Source organism: Palaemon carinicauda, chromosome 1 (assembly GCF_036898095.1).
Source record: "Palaemon carinicauda isolate YSFRI2023 chromosome 1, ASM3689809v2, whole genome shotgun sequence".
In the NCBI taxonomy this organism is placed as follows: Eukaryota; Metazoa; Arthropoda; class Malacostraca; order Decapoda; family Palaemonidae; genus Palaemon; species Palaemon carinicauda.
This window is the reverse complement of record NC_090725.1, coordinates 155,723,213-155,743,525: the sequence shown is the minus strand read 5'-3', so window position 1 is coordinate 155,743,525 and position 20,313 is coordinate 155,723,213. Positions and strand designations below refer to the sequence as shown.

The 20,313-nt window shown below is 42.4% G+C and overlaps 1 long non-coding RNA gene across 1 annotated transcript in view; it reads left to right on the top strand.

Annotated features, from left to right (window-relative positions):
- LOC137652489 (uncharacterized) overlaps nt 1-20,313 on the top strand; it is a 106,158-nt gene that overhangs the window by 6,802 nt on the left and 79,043 nt on the right. The window contains exon 2 of the long non-coding RNA XR_011046324.1: nt 14,478-14,649. This is a non-coding gene — a long non-coding RNA (uncharacterized lncRNA). The remainder of the gene's footprint in view (nt 1-14,477; nt 14,650-20,313) is intronic.

Genomic DNA, 20,313 nt, shown 5'->3' with positions numbered 1-20,313 from the left:
ATCTGATTCCTGCACACACTATGAAGTCTCGCCTGCACGCGCAAGCGCTCCAGCAGTCTCCTGCGCGCGAGCCCCGGGTATTCCCCATTGTGCGAGTGCCAGCGTGCTCCCCAGCGCAATCGCTCCCACGCGCGAGGCCGCCGGACAGCGCGCGGTAAGGGCTCCATCACCGCATTCCCCCCCCCCCCCCACCATGCAAGCCGGTAGGGGGGAAGGTTCCATAAAGGTCCAGGGGCATTTCTTCCTTATCTTCTTTCTTCTTACAGGCGACTCCCCCTCCAGAGTGAGTGTCTGACAGCGCAGCCGTCAGCTGGCAGCCTTGGTTTGGGGCTCTAATCAGAGAGGTAGCACAGGCTTTCAAGCCTGTTCTCTCTGAGTTGGGCCACCAATCCTTGGCTGCATCTACTCCCCTGAAGAGGAAAAGATGAGTTTCGGACGCGGTAACTTCTCCGAGGACGAAGCTGTCTCCTCGTAAGTCTTCGAGGCAGGCACCTTCCCCCCTCAGACTTTTCTCCCTCCCCTTCGGACGAAGATTTCCTGTCCTCAGGAGAGTCACGTGAGGTGAGAAGTTCCCCCATCACACCATTGAGGTAAACCCCACCTCGCGCGGTAAAGTCTTCTCGAATAAGGGTGGAGAAGAGCCTGCCTCCGTCGTTGTTGGAGTCCTGCATCCCTCCCAGGAGGGAGTCAAAGGACTCCAAGACAATACCAGGAGGCCCCTAGCATCGAAATCTACAGGCTCAGACATTCTCCCATCATGGGAACGAACCGGTTTGAGCCTAAGGATGTGGAGCAGGCTGCTGAGAGGTGGAGGAAGTCACCAAGACTCCCTCCTACATAGGGCTTTGACATTCAAGCCCTATAAACCTCCAGTACCCCAGCAGCCATGTCCCACCAAGACAACGGCAGCGAAGACAGTGGTGTCTGAGCCCTTTCCGGTCAAGGACAAGAAAGGCAAGAATTCCTCTAGGGAAGGGAAGAATCCTAGAGGGAGCAGCCGAGGCCGCAAATGCTAGGATTGGCAGTCCCCCTGCATGTCCGCAGTGGGAGGATGCCTACAAGGTTGCGCAGACAGGTGGCAGCAACTCGGGGCCGATTCCTGGACGATTTCCGTAATCAGTCTGGGATATCGCGTCTCGTTCACAACATCTCTACCTCCCCTGAGGACGAATCCGGTGTCATTTAGCTCCCTTGCCATGGGATCAGCAAGGGGGCGGGCCTTTAGGCAGAGGTCCAGATTAAAGCAAACTCCATTCAGCATGGAGACCGCAAACACGGTCAGTCTTGCAGTGAAGCCGCAAGACTTCATGTGTATACTGGATCTGAAGGACAGGTTCCAGATCCCAGTCCATTCGTCTTCAAGGAAGTACTTAGGATTCAGCCTAGACCACAAGGGGTACCAGTTCAAGGTGCTGTGTTTCGGTCTCTCCACAGCACCACAAGGTTTCACCAGAAGTGTTCACCCCAATATCATTGTGGGCACACAGGACTGGCATCCGTATCCTCCGTTAACTGGACGACTGGCTGATCCTAGCAGACTCGGAGTCATCCCTTCTTCGACTCCGAGACAAACTTCTAGGACTTTACCAGGATCTGGGGATCATGGTAAATCTCGAGAAATCCTTTCTGCTTCCCACTCAAAGACTGGTTTACCTAGGCATGATTATAGACACCAATCTCCACAAAGCCTTCCCATCAGACGACAGGATAGCAAAGCTGAGAAGGGTCGCAAGCCCTTTCCTCAGTCGAGAAGAGCTTCCAACCCAATCGTGGTTACGTCTCCTTGGCTCGTCTAGTTCCCAAAGATCGCCTCAGGATGAGATCTCTCCAGTGGTGGCTCAAATCCCGGTGGAATCAAGGTTGCGATTCCCTGGACGTCATGATCCCTATGGGTCCTACGGGACGGACGGACCTCCAGTGGTGAGTGACAGACGAGAGCCTACGAAGATGAGTGGATCTTCTCTTCTTTCCCTAAGATTTAACGTGTTTTTCGGACGCCTCAAAGAAGGGGGGGGGGGGGACGTTCTGTACCACAGGACCTCAGGCCTGTGGTCAGAATCAGAAAAGTGCCTCCATATAAATCGTCTAGAGATGAAGGCTGGTTTGTTGGCCCTTCAGCAGTTCCAACAATACCTGGCAGGTCACTCTGTGGTGGTAATAAGCGACAACACCACAGTAGTGGCTTACATCAACAAGCAAGGAGGTACCTTTTCGAAGCAGCTATCCCATCTTGCAGTAGAGATACTGAGATGGACCGAAGTCCGCTCGATTCTACTATCAGCGCGTTTCTTTCCAGACGAGGAATGTGCTCGCCGACAATCTGAGCAGAGCGTCTCAGATAGTGAGTATCGAGTGGTTTTTGTGTCATCTAGTAGCCAACAAAGTCCTGACTTTGTGGGGTTCCCCGACTGTGGATCTATTCACGACAGCGCTGATCTTCAAGATTCCACCGTACTTCCCCCCAGTCCCGAATCCCAAGGCACTTTGGCAAGATGCTTCCCAACAACGGGGGGGACATCATCAATGTGTACAGTCTCGGCGGACTCACTGTTCGCCGAACAGAGAACTTTCCGTATATTCAAACCACCCTCTGGAAGCCTGGTAATCTGTGGAAAATTTTCTAGTCGCACGTGGCGACATCTGGCAACTCTCCCCCGACTCGGCGAGAGCTGTAAACAACATCTCTCTTCGTCCCACGTGGCTATTCAGTGCTTTTACAGAAGTTACCTTGTGCGGTTGTGCTGAAAATTGCTCCGGGATTTTGACCATTATCGTGTCTTTTAGTGTGAAATGGGCAATAATAAGCTATTACCAAAAGAGAAGATAGCCCAGATAATAGCCTTACATAAGGTAGGAACCGCTACTAAAGATATTGCTGATGTTGTTGGCGTAAATGTGCGAACCGTTCAAGTCTGGATAAAGAGGTTCAAAGATGGCGGCTCAAAGGACATTCCCACCCACGCTCCTCGTGGACATCGTCCTCGGAAAATAAATAGTGCAACTGAAAGAATTATAAAGAGAGAGGTAGATAGGAATCCTAGGATCACGGCAAGAATCTTGAAACAAGAAAATAAAGTATTGTCTAACGTGAGTGAACGAACAATTCGTACGTGCGTGAGTTCAACTCTTGGGTTTCGTGAACGTACCGCAAGACGCTGTCCTCTTCTCTCCAAGAAACATATAGCAAATAGGCTTGCTTTTTGTAAGAGACAAGTTGAATGGAATGAGGATAGATGGAAACGAGTGTTATGGACTGATGAGGCAACATTTTCGGTAACTTGCAACAGGTGGGGGAAGGTTAAGAGGAGGCCTGGTAGCAATCCATACGACCCAAAGTTCGTGCAACACACCGTCAAGCACCCACAATACTTAATGGTTTGGGGTAGTTTTTCTTATTATGGCACTGGGAAACTCATAATATTGCCCAAGAACCAGAATGTGAATAAGGACACGAATTTTGAACTTCTTGTGGACCATTTAAAAGAGTGTTTAGATAAAACAGTGATTTTTTTTCAGCAGGATGGTGCACCTGCTCATACTGCAAAATTAATCAAAAATTATTTTGATTTTTGTGGTATTAATTACTTAAAAGACTGGCCAGGCAATTCCCCAGACCTAAACCCTATAGAGAACTTGTGGGGATTATGAAATCCCAGTTACGTTCCCGTGACGTATCATCTATACCTAAGCTGGAAACTGCAATTCGGGATATTTGGGACAATTTGGACCCCCAACTACTGAAGAACCTTGCCCTATCTATTCCACATCACCTAAAAGCCGTCATCAAAGCCAAAGGAGGTTCAACAAAGTATTAATTTAAGGTAAATGAAGGTCTTTATATTTTTTTTGTAATATTTTGTGTTTTTCTTTCAGCAAGGTTAGGTTAGCGAACACTGAGTCCGCCGAAACTGTACGCCTTTCCCCCATTCTGTTTGATGAGGAGGGTACTCGTCAAGACCAGAATATCGGTTAATTTTTCAATGAGCCTCATAGCTCCGCTATGGCATCACGCGGAATGGTTTCCGGACCTTCTGCAATTCCTAACGGAACTTCCGAGAGTATTCCTTCCACGACATGATCTACTCAGACAACCACATGCCAGCATCTTCCACAAAGCCGTAGCTTTGCTATGACTTCGCGCCTGGTGACTATCCAGCATCTCCTTGCTGAGAGAGGAATTTTTGCAACAAGTTGCGATTAGGATGTCTAGACATCTGCGAAAATCATCCGCATCTGTCTACCAGGCAAAGTGGAAAGTCTTCGGTGGTTGGTATCTTGGAAGGGGTATCTCTCCACTCGATGCCACTATTCCAGCAAGAGCGGAGTTCCTCGTGTATTTGTGGGAAGAAAAGGCGCCTTTCAGTCTCGGCGGTGAAAGGCTATCGCTCGGCCTTAAGTCTAGCCTTAGGCTCAAAGGAATGATCTTTTCTTCCTCCCTAGAACTTTCCCTACTCATACGAGCTTATGAACTTACCTTCCCTCAGTCGGATGTGAGACCTCCTCCATGGAACGTGGTTTGGATTCTCAGGTCTCCTAAGAGACCTTGCTATGAACCATTACGCCAGGCTTCAGTTCGCCACCTAACTTGGGAGACGATGTTCTTACTAGCTTTGGCTTCGGCCAAGCGAGTCAGTGAACTTCATGGTTTCATATGACATCGCCCATGCAAGGGTATGGAGGGAAGGTAACGTTTAAACTTGTCCCTGGGTTTGGAGCTAAGACTCAAAATCAGGGGGTGCCGTGCGCTTGGTTCGACTCCTTCCGGATTCGAGTCTCCATTCTGTAACAGATGTCCCAGACCTTCTCCTACTGTGCCCAGTAAGGAGTCTGAGGTTATATCTCAGAAGAATGGCTACAGTCCGTCCCCAGGTGCAAGTATTGTTAGCACTGGGAGGATTAAGAGGAGGGTCACCAAGAACACCTTCTCGGCATGGATTCGTAGGGTGATCCATCTGTCGCTGAATTCAGACCCTCCTCCGTCATGTCACCCTAGAGCACATGATGTCAGGGGCGTAGCTACGTCCCTGGCCTTATAGAGAAATTTCTCAGTGACGCAGGTCCTTCAAGCTGGGGTGTGGAAGCGTCAGACGACCTTAACAGCCCACTACCTGCACGACATGACCCACAGGAGGCTCGATACGTTTTCTATCGGCCCTGTGGTGGCTGCACAACAGCTGGTTTAACCCTGGATAGGTACGGTCCTCGGACACCCTTTTAAGGGTATACTCGGAGGCGAACGACCCCGACGTCAAAAAAAATTCTTGAAAAATCAGTTTTTGCAGTAACCTCCTTTTTTCTTTTGCCAAAAAAAACTTCAATGAATGCTTAAAACAACTGTAAAGATAAATACTACTCATCTGCAGAAAAACTATTTATTATAAATATTTTAAAAAATTAAGTAGAAAAAAAAAGACCTGACATAAAAATTCATAAAAAAAAAGTTTATACATATATACACAAATCCTTTTAGGAATTGATTCTTGAATGTTTAGGACACATCTTGATGTATTTTGGATGAAGTCAGACCCATGGAGGTGAAGATCTGAAATGAGAAAAAAAGGGTAACTTTTTTTGGCCAAAAAAAAATTGTCCAAATTTCATGAATTTTTTTGGGTACCCAAATGAAATAGGAAGTGGCTAATTTTTTTAGGGAATAAACATATGTTATCCTAAAATAGAAATATGTAAAAAAATCTTCATTATTTTGTAAATTACATTTATATCAGGGGCCATATCTAAAGGTAATTTTTTGAGTACTTGGAAATTTCGTAAAAAAATACATATATTTAATATATAATATGATATTTATGCAGGTAAAAATATACCAAAATATCACAAATTCTATAGGGAACAAGAATATATATAGATAGGGCAGCTTACGCTTCGGATATGTCCACAAAATGGCCGCCAACCACACTGACTCAGACTCCCTAATCTGCCACTTGAAATGTAGGAAGGGTATGTCAATTTCAAGGTGTTATTTACTAATCTAATTATTATTAGATATGCATAAAAATTGTATGGTGGGTTGCTGGATAATTGTCGATTATTTTACGACTATAAAATTAAAATTCTGACCCAAAAAATTTTTTTTGAAGGGAAATAAAATCGAAAAAAAAAAATGTAAAACAATATTTTAGCAAAAAAAATTTGATGATATTCAATCAAAAAAAAAGTAAACAAAATTTTCCGACAAATAAACATCTAGAGGAATCATTACTCTGTGATAGTTCCTTAGTACGTAGTAATTTTGAAAGAATTGGGAAAAAACGAAAAAATGGCAATCACCGGAAAATCGAACACATACCTATATATACGCCATATCTGGCTAAAAAAAAGATAGGCATGGGTAGCCAGATCATCTAGAAACACTTTCCAACACTATAAAAATATAAGTTTTGCGACACTACTTGCCAATTCCTTACGGTAACATGACTAAGCAAAAAAATGCAAAACAAATAAAAAGGGGCACTCGTGGAAAAATGGCCATTCTAATATACGGCATTTCAGAAAAAAAAAATTTCAGCCACGTGCTAGGCAAACCATCAAGGCATATTTTCCGACAAATAAACATATAAATTAAATATTACTCTGTGATAGTTCCTTAGTACGTAGTAATTTTGAAAGAAATGGGAAAAAACGAAAAAATGGCAATCACAGGAAAATCGAACACATACTTATATATACGCCATATCTGGCTAAAAAAAAAATAGGCATGGGTAGCCAGATCATCTAGAAACACTTTCCAACACTATAAAAATATAAGTTTTGCGACACGACTTGCCAATTCCTTACGGTAACATGACTAAGCAAAAAAATGCAAAACAAATAAAAAGGGGCACTCGCGGAAAAATGCCCAACATTCTAATATACGGCATCTCAGATAAAAAAAAAAGACATGCACGTGTTAGCCCAACCATCAAGGCACACTTTCTAACACATAAACATGAAAAAAAAAATCAATAATATACGGCAATTCCTTACTACGTAGTAAATTTTTACAAATATTGAAAAAAAAACAGAAATTGGCAACCGCAGTTAAATACCCAATATACCAATAACTACGTCGTATCTGACAAAAACAAAATCACGCATGGGTAGCCAGATCATCTAGACACACTTTCCAACATTAAAAAAGCAAAAGTTTTACGACACTATTTCGCAATATCTTACGGAAAAATGACTTGGCAAAAAAATTAAAAAGGGACACTCGCGGTAAAATGCCCGACATTCTAATATACGACATCTCAGATAAAAAAAAAGACATGCACGTGTTAGCCTAACCATCAAGGCACACTTTCTAACACATAAACATGAAAAAAAAATGAATTATATACGGCAATTCCTTACTACGTAGTAATTTTTACAAATATTGAAAAAAAAAACAGAAATTGGTAACCGCAGTTAAATACCCAATATACCAATAACTACGTCGTATCTGACAAAAACAAAGTCATGCATGGGTAGCCAGATCATCTAGACACACTTTCCAACACTAAACAAGCAAAAGTTTTACGACACTATTTGGCAATATCTTACGGAAAAATGACTTGGCAAAAAAATGAAAAAAAATGAAAAAGGGGCACTCGCGGTAAAATGGTCCTCGTGGTGATGAACGACATTTTAACTAAAAAAAAAAACATGCACATGGTAGCCAAACAATCCACCAAGACTTTCCACAACTGATAACCTATACAAGTTGCACCATTCTACGACAATTTCATAATACGTAATAACTTTGATAATTATGCAAACTACCTCAGAAGGGTAAACTCGGACGCGAACGACCCCGACGCGTCTCAGAAATCGGGGAAGGAGTACAGCTACAGCAATGCACATCTGGACACTACTAGAGCGTGTAGGGGAGACACCTCCTGCAGGTCGATCACCCACAAATTCAGTCACAGGGGTGAGTCACGTGAGAAAAACCTGTTTTTTTTTGACGCTCGGGGTCGCAAACGACCCACCGTACCTATCCAGGGTTAAAACCTCAGGCTCCTTAGTGGATAAGTAGCAGGAGGTTGAAGGCATTGTTACCTGGTCTTAGTCTGCATGGATGAAAAGATTTGTCTGGCCCTTACTCTTTCCTTCATCCTCCCCTCTCTTGGGGAAAGCAGCATCCTGGGTTCTCTGCACAGCTGACCTCAAACCACTGCAGGTAAACCATGTTTCCTTGTGTTCCGAGTATTAAGATAATACTGTCACGTCCCCATACCCTGACGAGGTGGTATTGGGAGAGTCCTAGCCTAAAGTTTCCTTCTAAGGAACTACAGGTCAACTTCCTAGGACGAGTCACACTTCAGACCTTCACACACAGCTTACGTAGGCCGCAGCCCTTGCGCAGCAAGGTTCTAGCGAGGTGTAGGGACTCCTTATTGTTGAGTGCTGACACACTCAGATACTGAGTCCCCGGGCAAAGCCAAAAGTCAGTACTGACTGGGACTTACCACCCTTCCTAAGGGGTGATTCACCCATATTAAATAGCGTGGTTTATATTTCAGTTACGGAACAAATGACAAATTTGTAGGTAATTTGTATTTTTCCTAACTATAAAAATCTTAGCTATTTAATCAAACTTGCCAGCCTGCCCTGTCCCCCCCGTGAAGACCTACCTCTAAGCAAAGTGAGCTCAGCACAGGTGTGTGTGAGGGGGGGGGTGCGGGTAGAAGGCTACCCTCCCTCCCCTCGCTAACTAGCGGTGGGGTAGCAAACCCTTGTTAAAATTCTTATGGCTCATCATTTCAGCTACGCCAAAAGTAATAACCCATATTGAGCCATATTAAATAGCTAAGGTTTGTATAGTTAGGAAAAAATACAAATTACCTACGAATTTGTCATTTTGAAATCAAATCACCTGAAATTACGTATAAAGATCAGACTATATTTCAGTTTAATGAGATCGGTGTTACTCTATGGACATGAACCATGGTATGACAATGAAACTAGCTCCAATAGATTTAGTAGATTTGAGAACAAAGCCCTCAGATGGATATTGGGAGTTAAATGGCAGGATACAATTAGAAATGAGACTATAAGAGAAATTACTCAAGTGCCATATCTGGACAAGATCATTATGAGGGGTAGATGGAGATGGTTTGGGTATTCTCTTCACACTCCCCAAGAGAGGTTAGTTCACCAAATGTTCAGTTAGGTTCCACAAGGCACTAGAAGAGTTGGAAGACCCAGGCCTACATGTCTGAGGAATATGAAGCATGAAGTAGATAATAAATGGGGAAGTATTGAATTAAAAGCTCAAGATAGAAACGACTGACGAAATCAACTGAGGCCCTTTGCGTCAATAGGCGTAGGAGGAGATAATGAACATTAGACAGAAGGCTGACCTGAGTTTCATATTTCACAAAACTAAAATCTAAATGTTTTAAGCTTTTGAATATTTTTGAAGTACAGGTATTATCCCATTTGTTCTGTAACCGAAATACAAACCACGCTATTTGAATAGGGTGTTACTTTCGGCGTAGCTGAAATGATAAGCCATTAGAATTTTAACGAGGGTTTACTACCCCCTCGCTAGTTAGCGAGGGGGTAGGGGAGGGGTAGCTAGCTACCCCTCCCCCCTCACACACCGGTGAACTAGTTCACTTTGCTTTTGGCTCGGGTGATGAGCAGACGTGTCTGCTCCCACCCTCGCTCTGACAGCCATTAATGCTTTTTGTCTTTTACTTACTTTTTCTTATACTTAATATATATGTAAACATTCTTTATGTTTATGTATATATTTGTGTATAGAAATATAGTAAGTTTCCTTTTCAGTGTTTGTGCTGTGTGTGTAGTGTACGACATCGTCACCGGCGTAGTGCCAGGCCACCACGGTTTCACGTCATGGGGTGCGGCCTCTCCCTTGGTCCTTGGGTCGTTCCTTCGGCTTCCGATATTTGGCCGCCGTGGGGAATCGTCATCGCTGGACTTTCTTCATTCATCTGTTTTCTTCGCTGTTCCTCCTTTCCTACGGGGAACTTGGATTCTCAGCGAAGGGAATGTGGGAGTTTAGATTGACTACGGTCTCTCTCTCTACTTGAGGTCGTTCACCTTTTACTACTACTACGTACTATTACGGAATCTTCTTTCCCGTCCGGGTTGGGTAGCTTTTCCGTTTATTTGTCTCAATTATTTTTAATGAAATCTTATTGTATTTTTTTAACTTGTCAGCATTCTGGGAGAACACTTCCCTTCGAGGGTCAGTGGTTCTTACTATTTGTGAACATTCTTAGATGAATTGCATAATTATAGTTCTGTTATAATTCTGTTTTTGTTACAGTTCTCCGCCCTCCCGCTTCTCCCGTGAATGTCAGTGGGGGAGGAGGGCGCATACTCAATTTGTAATTCGTATGTTTTCTATTCCCTCGGGGTTTCTCTTCGGAGTTCCTCCCAGGGGAATTTCTGTTAACTAATTATTCATTTTATTTTCCCTTTAAACTTTCGTCATGTTTATCCTACGGGTTCTCACGACCTTAGGAGTCCTTCAGGCCTCTGTCGCGTTGGACTGTCGAGTTCACACGACTTGTAACCTTCGAGTTTCAGTTATGCGGAGTAGTCGGGCTTTCGTAACAATTAGCACAGTGTCCGTGCACGCGCGCAATTAGCGCTATGCACGCGATCATCATCATTAAGAGTTTACTCTTATGACAGAGCCTTCCGACACTCGTCAGCGGTCTTCGCCATTACCTCCAGACACTCCGACTTCTACCATTCTTCCCCTTTCGATAAGAAAGATACGAGGGGTAAGATATAAGGTTTGTCTGCTACTAGCGTCTCCACTTTTTCCTGTAATAACAAGTGAGGATTTATCGTAGCCTGAGGATTCCTCGTGAGTGATGCCGTCGAGGGACTTTAAGCCTCCTATTTAAGGACTCTAAGAACTATGTGTTATATCTCATGCCTCGGCCATTTACATCTGTCTCCTCGACCCTTTGACTCTCCAGCCTTAGACAGGCTATGTATTGACAGTCTGGGGTTAGAGTCCCGCCCAGACTCGTTAGAGCCTTCAGTGACTACAACCTTACCATCCTTGTAAGCCAAGGGGGGAGGGAGCCTATAGATCTATCTGCTGAGTCTTCAACAGCCACTGCCTAGCCTTCCCTGGTCCTAGGTGGGATGGAGAGGAGGCTTGGTCGTTGACCATATATGGTCAGTCTCTTGGACATTGTCCTAACGGCTTGTGCAATGTCACTGTCCCTTGCCTCTGCCTTTCTTGAGCGACCTTTAAACATGGTCTGTTCTCTGAGCTCAGAGACGTCAACCTTCTCCTCTGATCTTAGATCCCCTCACGGCGAGGCTCACGCCAGACTAATCCTCGAAGAGACACTCAACTCTTCCAGGCTCTTCTCAGTCACAGAAGCCTCGGCAAGGGAAGCGACTTCAATGTCCCTTCTGGCTTGACATGTGGTCTGATACAGTCGGCTACCTTGCGAGCCACGAGGACTTGTCAAACCAGAACTTTAGGCAGACCCTACAAGAAGTTCTAACTGCTGGGGCTAAGACAATGGACTTCTTAACCGCTACAACAGCGATAATGTGAAGCAATTGGATCCTCAAAAGGAAGGATCAGTATTTCCCAGACTTCCTTTTGTACCTCAGTAAGGAAAGCTTCTCTCAGTCTCAGCGATTTAGGGCTATCGCGCAGCCTCGAGCCTCATCTGTAGACGGAGAAGGGGTTGACTTCTCCGCCTTAGTAGACATCACCTTGGTTGTTTCAGTGTTGGAGTGATCTTGCCCCCACTTGCGATTAGACCATCTCCTTGAGATGTGTCTTATGTTCGCTGAAGGGTCTGCCCTATGTGCCTATTAGGGCTCAGACTACTCTCTGAACCTTAAGACCGTCTTCCTCATACTTCTGTCCTCCGCTAAAAGGGTCAGGGAGCTACATGGTCTGTCTTACGTCACCCATTCTAAGAGATGGGGGGGGGGGAGTGTCTCGCAACTTCGTACCGGGCTTGGTGGATAGACTCATAATCCTTCATTTACCGATGGGAGATTTCGAGAATTTCCACTCTCAATAGGTAACACAGGATACAGTCCAGTCGTTACTATGCCCAGTCAGGGCGTCAAAGAAATATCTGAGGCGCACCAGGCTTTATCAGACCACGTCTCCGCCATCTCTTCCTTGTACCAACAGGGTAAAGAAGAGAATCTCTCGCAACACCATCTCTTTCTGATTTAAGAAAGTTATTGCGAGGAATTTTCACGGAGACCCAGAGGCAGCACAACCCAGAGCCCATCAAGTTAGGGGAGTGGCTGCCTCTCTGGCGTTTAAGAGTTTTTTCTCAGTCTCCCAAGTCTTAAGTGTTGGGGTCTGGAAACGCCAATCTACATTCACTGCTCACTATTTGAGCGACGTGACACATAGGTCTCTAGACACCCTGCTTATAGGGCCTATTGTGACAGGTCAACAGATGCTGTTACTACTTTACGCCCTTTCAGGGGACAGTAACCATTGGTTGAGGATTCTGGGTTACACTAGGTTTTAAGAAGGACATCCATCGATCTTCTTCGTCTCCTTCTCCCCCACATCTGGGGATCCCAGCCTGTATCCAGTTTCAGCTGGACTCGCCAATGGAAATAAGGTATGATACTCATCTGATTCCTCTCACAGAGTATAGGTTATATTCGTGGTCACGAGGTTTCCCCTTGGCAAGGTCGGGGGAATCCTAAGTTTGAAGGGGTCCGAGTCGAATGTTCCTGACCCACTTCATCCTGAAATATTTGTTTCCATGAAGTTGCAAACCTTCAGTAGTACTGAGATTCTGGGGATCTACAAAGAAAGAAGATACGGAAGATTGTTGCTTCAAAAGAGTCTAGTCTGAGGACTATCTTCCCTAAAGATAGGGAACTCCTTGGCCACCCTGGCCTCAAGACTAAGTCTCCTATAGTAAAGAATGAGGGTTTGTATTTAGTGTAGGAACAAAGGACAAACTTATAACAGAGTTTGTATTTTTCCTAACATACAAACCCGAATTCTTTACACAAATCTTCCCTCCATCACTGCCCCCCTAGGATAGTCCTAACTAGAATCCGATTAAAGGTGGGTAATTACCTGTCCGGTCGTTAACGACCTTGTTAAGGTTTTTCTGCCGTATTTTCCAGCTCGCGCTAGAATATCTCCAATAGTAAAGAATGAGGGTTTTTATGTTAGGAAAAATACAAACTCTGTTATAAGTTTGTCATATATATATCCACCGGCTAAGTTAGATATTCAAAAAAGATATTTTCAATTTAAAATAAATTTTTGAATATACTTACCCGGTGGATATATATAATTAAATACCCTCCCTTCCGCCCCTCTAGAGACCCTACGGGCCGAGAAGAACTGGAGCTTATCGGAATATGTTTAGTATCCTGCCGACAGTTGGCGCTAGTGCACACCCAGCCAACCAGCATGGTGATTGCCCGCGAGTTTTGAATCTGCTGATCGTCGGAGACTTTAGCTATATGTATATCCACCAAGTAAGTATATTCAAAAATTTATTTTAAATTGAAAATATCATTTTAGTTCTAATGAAAGCATTGACTTCTTCCTTTTCTCACCACTACTACTTCCTGAACCGAAACTAAGCTTTTTAGGACCCATGATTATACATAAAACCCAAAAACAAAACGCGAAAAAGGAAGATAAAAAGCACTGTTAATAATGGAGCAAATAGAGAACAACCACACGATGCGCACGCGATGAGAGGACTGATCAAGGCGACGGTCGATTGGCGTCCCTTCGACGTGCTGCCGTCTACTGGCATAAACAAGAAACTATGATCGACGCTTTGAGAAAATTCTACGAGTATGATCTACGTTGGATGTTGGAGCAAGACTTCGGGTGTCGAGATGAAAATTTGATCGAATTTTATTTCGGATGTTGGAAAATTTCTATGTAATGACAATCGTATGTAGAGGTTCCACTGTACTTTGAATGGGCATAACCTGAGAATGTTAAATTTGCCAGATTTGGGTTCATCAGAGCTTCATCCTTCCTAAGGATGAGTCTCCTATTAGAAGACAAATGGTTTGTATTAGACTAGGAACAATTTGCAAATTTTAAAAGTAATTTGTATTTTTCCCAACTATGCAAACCTGAATACCTTTCAATTTATGCTCCCGACCTCAACCACCCAGCAAGTCCCAGGCCTTAAGTCAAAAGTGAATGCCTAGCTGACAGAAGGGTTGGCAGGGGTCACCCACCACCCTTCAGTAGGTATAACTACCTTGCTAGATTTTTAATAGTTGTTCTAGCCTCATTGAAGGCATACCCTTAATAAAGGACTCAGGTTGTATAGTTAAAATGTACAGATTACGTAAAAAAATTTTTATGGTTAGCTGACACACTGGTGAAGAAATACAGTAATTTAATTGAAAAGTAGTGAGTATGTTAATACGGTAGTAGTAATTTCACCCTTTTCCTTACAAGTAGTGTAATTTGTAATTCAATAATTGAAATTGATTCCCTTACATGATTTTTTTTCCTTCTCTAGGAAACCGATATCAGGAAGTAGCATGTGAAGCTGAGATTCAAGCTTTGAAGGATTGTTGCAAGAAGTGGGGTAAAGAGTCAGGTTGCTGTGCTGGTGTTAAAATTGAAGAAGTTATCACCAATCCAAGTAAAAAAAATTCAAGTGCTACTTCTTAGATTACTCAAATGTTTTGGTAAGTTTTTAGCTTTGTTTAATTTTTATTGATTATTCTTTGGTGTGATCAATTTTATTTATTGCCTCTAGCAAAAGATAAGTTTGTTCCTTAATTGGAATGAATACCAACCTACCCTTTGTTCCAGGGTAGATACAAACCCTCCGCTATTTATAGGGGTATACTTTCGGCGTAGCTGAAAGACGAGCCATGATAATTTTAGTGAGGGATAACTACCCTATCCGGTAGTTAGCGGGTGGGGGGTGGGGTAGACTGGTTACCCCGCTCCCCATCTGCTTGTTGAGTAACCACTTTACTTTTTGGCTCGGTAGAGGACAGACATGCTGCCGTTCTCTCCCGCAAAGACTTGCCTTGATTGTTTTTGTCATTTTTTTCTCTTGTGTGTGTTAGATACTTGTAACTTTAATTACCGTTGACAACATATCCAGCGGCCTCCGCCGTAAGGGAGTTGTCATTGTGTTGATACTACTCCCCTACCTTGCCGCCCTCCCCTGCGTTGATGGTCAGCAGGTTCTCAATACTCCCATGTGTTTGTTTCAATACTTGAGTTAAAGTTTATAACAGTTCAGCTCCCTTTCGAGGAATTATCTTACAAGGAAGGTGACTTATTCCCTGAATAGTTCATGTTGTGCAGCGGAGTATGAATTGTAATCAATCACAACTTTTATTTTCTTTTCTACAGATAGCAGCGACGTAGAACACAAGGCCGATGACTAAGGCCGCCCTGTTCATTATCCTGCACTTCACGTGGTAGCTCGTGAGCTGCCCACGTTATAAGGTAGCAATTATTGTCAACCTTCAACTTGAACAAGGCTTGTTGATGGGAAGCAGAGTTTGCTGCCAGGATGTTCGCCTCCACGGGTTGGAGAACCTTCCCTTACGAGGGAGTGTTAACCTTCCCCGTAGTTGGGTTGCTCCCCCTTCCGAGGGAGAGCTTCCCCCACTTCAGCCGTTCAGCAACCTTTCTCTTTTCGGGAAGAATTGCGGACAGCTCGACAAGTTTTGCTTCTGCTATCTCGTCGCCGAAGACTGCTTCTTCCCCTTGAACTGGGGAAAAGCAAGTCTAAGGCTTGTTCCTCCTTCGAGGAGAACTTCTCTCTCTCGTTCGCAAGAGAGATTGTTACGCCTACGCTTTTTTCCCATAGAGCTGGGAGAAAGCTTGTCTTAGGCGATGTCCTCCTTCGGGAGGACTTCTCTCTTGTTTGCGAGAGAGATATTATTACGCCTACTCTTTTTTTCCCCATAGAGCTGGGAGAAAGCTTGTCTTAGGCGATGTCCTCCAGAGGACTTCTCTCTTGTTCGCGAGAGACACATTATTATGCCTGCGCTTTTTTTCCCTAAAGCTGGGAGAAAGCTTGTCTTAGGCGATCTCCTTCATGAGAACTTTCCTCTCGTTTGTGAGAGATAACTTGTTGGAGTTTGCTAATCCACCAGGGGCAGTGGCAGAGCTTTATCCAAAGCAGGTTTTCCCTTCGGGGAACGAGTCTCTCGTTCTCGAAAGAAGTCCGCCTCTGGGCATCGGTGGTCCCCCCTTACGCTAATGGTTCTCCTCCACGGATGGGGCAAGAGCCTTATCTTAAGCGACGTTCTCCTTCGGGAGAACAAACTTCCCCTGCAGAGGTGTTATCTTTAGATCTTTGAACCTGCTGGTTCTCCTAGACCCTTCGGGGTCTCGTTACAATCACCCTTTGGATTATGTGTTGATAACTCAAAAGAACAGCAACAGCCCACCCGGATGCCTTTGCTTGTCGTCAGCACTGGGAGAGACAAGAGGAGGATCACCAAAACATCATCTCTGCTGGATTCACAGTCATCAATTATGCTCTGAATCCAAATCCTCATCCAACACGTTGACCCACGATGTCATGGGCATAGCTTTGCCCCTGGCCCTTCTGAGCAGATTACAGTAATACCTTGAGATAAAAGTGTCCCAACATATGAAATTTGAGATACGAGGAAAGTTTCGAGCAAATTTTTGTCCTGAGATACGAGAAAAATTTGAAATACGAGGCGGTTCCCTATGCGGCCCCCAGGTGGCTGAGTGTGCGAGAGGCTTCTCACCAGGACAGCATCGCCCAATCTTTCCCGTCGGATCTCCGTCGCGTAAAGTTATCGCCGAACATCGGCCGTAGTGTTTGCCTTGTTTACGTTTTTTTTGCGTTAAATAGTGCAGAATTAAGTGAATCAGCAGTGGGTCCAAAGCAAGCGAGTGCAAACAAGGGTAGTGAAAAGAAAAATGTTATGACAATCGAGATCAAGCTTGAAATAATCGAAAAACCTGAGAGTGGTGAAAAAGTGACTGAGCTGGCTCGCCAATATTAGAGGAGTACATCAACAATACTTACCATCCTCAAGCAGAAGGATGCTATAAAGAGCACCAAGCCTTCCAAAGGAGTAACCATCCTTTTCAAGCTGCGCAGTGATATCCATGACAAAATGGAGAGGCTTCTTTTTAAATATATAACTTACCCGCTGGTTATATAAGAATGGCTAACGTCCCTGACGCTCAGCAGGAAATTAAAAATCTCGCGCGGCTATCGTAAATATGCCAGGTGTCACTAGTGCCTTCGCGGTACTACAGGTAGAACTATACCCAACTACTTCAGATTTTTCCCTGCCGCCATGGCGGCTGGTTCTATTGGAAATTCTCTCTCGCTTTTCACTCTGTTTGGACGTTATTTGGTGATGTATTAACGTTTTTTGAGTTTGGGCTTTCGCTTTTTTTGTTTTATTTGAACTGTGATCACGTATTTATAACTTAAAAGGTAAGATTAAAAGGTTTTTCGACCTATTTTAAACCTCACGAAAGCATAGGGCGAGAGGTAAACATCTCGTCCATTGATGACGTCACAGCCTTATGTCGTAGGCTATAAGTCCAACTTGCTTTTTACAAAGAATTATAAGTGGATACTTTCTTTTGAAATATTAAGTTATAAATTTAATTAAAGGATTATTAATCTAAGAAAATTTTATCCTTTAATATTTTTTCTTGAGGTAATCTTCGATCTGTTTGCAAAGATTAACTAGCGTTCAGTTGTTACGCAGTTGTCAGTATTGTTTCAATATTACAATATTTAGTAGAGATTTTATGAATAGTACATTCTTCTTGCTTCTCAAGTTTTTTAGTTGTACTATATAAAAGGAACATTTTATTTTGAAATTAATTGGTCCTGTCAGTATTTTTCCTTAGTCAGAGATTAAAGGAAGTTAAATTTCACTTAATGTTTATACGAATCGATGTAGCGCACGATTCTATGTATCGTTGTTTCCTTATTGGAATACTAAGATTGTTCGTATTTTAAGTGTAAATGTTCGAATGAATACGAGTGATGATACATCTCTTATTGGAATTCCTTAATTTAAGGGTTTATTTTATTTTATAAATATATCTATTAAGGTAATATTTGATATTTAAATTTTCGCTGCATTTATAAGGGATTCAGTGATTTTCATTCCCATTCGAACGATTGAGAGAATTATAGGTCTCTCTTTAAGAGTTCATTTCGTTTCGGAGAACGTATACAGGTAGTCGCCGACTTACGACCGAGATAGGGACCGAGAGATGAGTCGTAAGTCGAGTTCGCCGTATGTCGAACTAGAAAAGTGAAGTTTCCGTAGATTTATTTTGATACGTTATGATTCGGCAATCATCTGGATCATATTTTGTCAATATTTTCTTACTGTCTATCATTATTCCATTTTCTTGTTTCATAGGATATCATATGCTCTATAAATGCATTTTTGTATTCTATTTATCAATTTTGGAAGCATTTTACAATCGAGTGCTGAAAATTTTGTTTACTTTTGGTTATGATCAGCTGATCTGAAAGTGCCGCTACGTACCGTATCAAAATATGGCGTACATACGTCTGGCATATTTTTTTATCATTTCTTAACTTATTAGAAATATCTTCATGATGAATATTACATCAACGCCAATATGTTACAGGAAATCAGTTTCCATACAGTTCGTCTAATCATTAGGTATAATGCGAAATCGTTGTAGCTCTTTCTGGGTGTGTGTGTGTGTGTGCTCGCTCTCGCAATCGCATACGGGTAGTTAATTTTTAAAGCTTCATACAGTATTCTAGTTCAATATTAAGCCTTTATATTTCATTAGACATTACTGTGTTTAATTGTGGTTTATTAAAGCACGTTTATATTTTATTTTTCAATTTCTTGAGCATATCAATAATCAACAAATACTTTTGATTTACTTTCGGTTGGCATCAGCTGATTTCCAGGTCACGCTGCCGTATTACTATTATGAGCACATATATATAGTGCAAATAACACTGATTTATATAATTTTCTAGATATTCGAAATTTCTTCATAATGCATATTACATCAGCGCCAATATGTTATAGGGTATCACATTTTCCATACAGTTTGTTTATAGACCTTATTATTATTTATAAAAGGAATACGCTCTCTCTCTCTCTCTCTCTCTCTCTCTCTCTCTCTCTCTCTCTCTCTCTCTCTCTCTCTCTCTCTCTCTCTCTCTCTCTCTGTATTTTGTTTTTAATTCAGTTGTATCTTCATAATTTTTTTTGAAAATTATTAAAAAATTCTATAAATCATTATTCTCCGTTTCGATTACGGGAATAGTAACTCATCGGAAGGAAATCACTTGATTTGCCTCTCGCCTTTCGCCAGAAATAGGACGTCATCAGACTTTTCTTCTTAAATTTACGGTAAGTTGTATTAATCTTATAACTAATGATACAGACCACTAAAACACTTGATATCGTTACTGGGTGTTTTGATGATGGGAATGCTGTAATAAGATTACTCGGTAACAATGAAAGGAAATCATTCGGTTTGTCAGCGCGCTTCCGCCAGATACATGATGTCACAAGACACGTGACGTACAGTAAACTCTACGAAGAATGACTTGCAAAATATGTAAATTCATTTTCTTTGTTTTTTGCAAGAAATGAAAAGAAAATACTAAATTAACAAACAAAAGTATTTTATTTTTATAATGCAAAAGGAAATATATTATTTTCAAGAAAATATTGGCCCTATTAGTATATTTTCTTTAGATAAACATCGATCCATTATCAGAGATTAAAAAAGTAGCGTACAGTCAAATTTACGCAACGTAGTACTCATGACAACCGATACAGACCCTCAAAATACTTTGCATCGTTATTTAATTTTTCAATAATGGAAATACTAATATTAATCGTTAGCCTATTGGAAGGAAATCACTGTATTGCCTGGACGCTTTCCGCCGGTGATGTGACGTCACCAGACAATATGAACTCGACAGATATTAAGACTTTACTTAACGTATTTTTAACTGAAAATAGATACTGAATATTAACAATAAAAAAAATAATAATTTACCAAGATAAATCAGTTTATATGTATACAAGAAAATAGATTATTTTCAAGGAAATATTCGTCCTATTTCCGATAAACTCGTGACGTCATCACCCTGAAAAAATGGTTGTAAAGTCGAATAGTTGTATGTCGCATAGGTCGTAAGTCGAGCAATACCTGTACTTTGGTTTTCAAATGATTGTGAAACTTTCTTTTTAACAAAGAATGAAATGCAAATTTTTATTGTTAAATTACGCAGTGAATTTTATTCAGTGGAGAGTGTTTCTGTTGGGACCTGTCGTTATCCTAGTCTTAGACCTGTCAAGCTCCTGGAA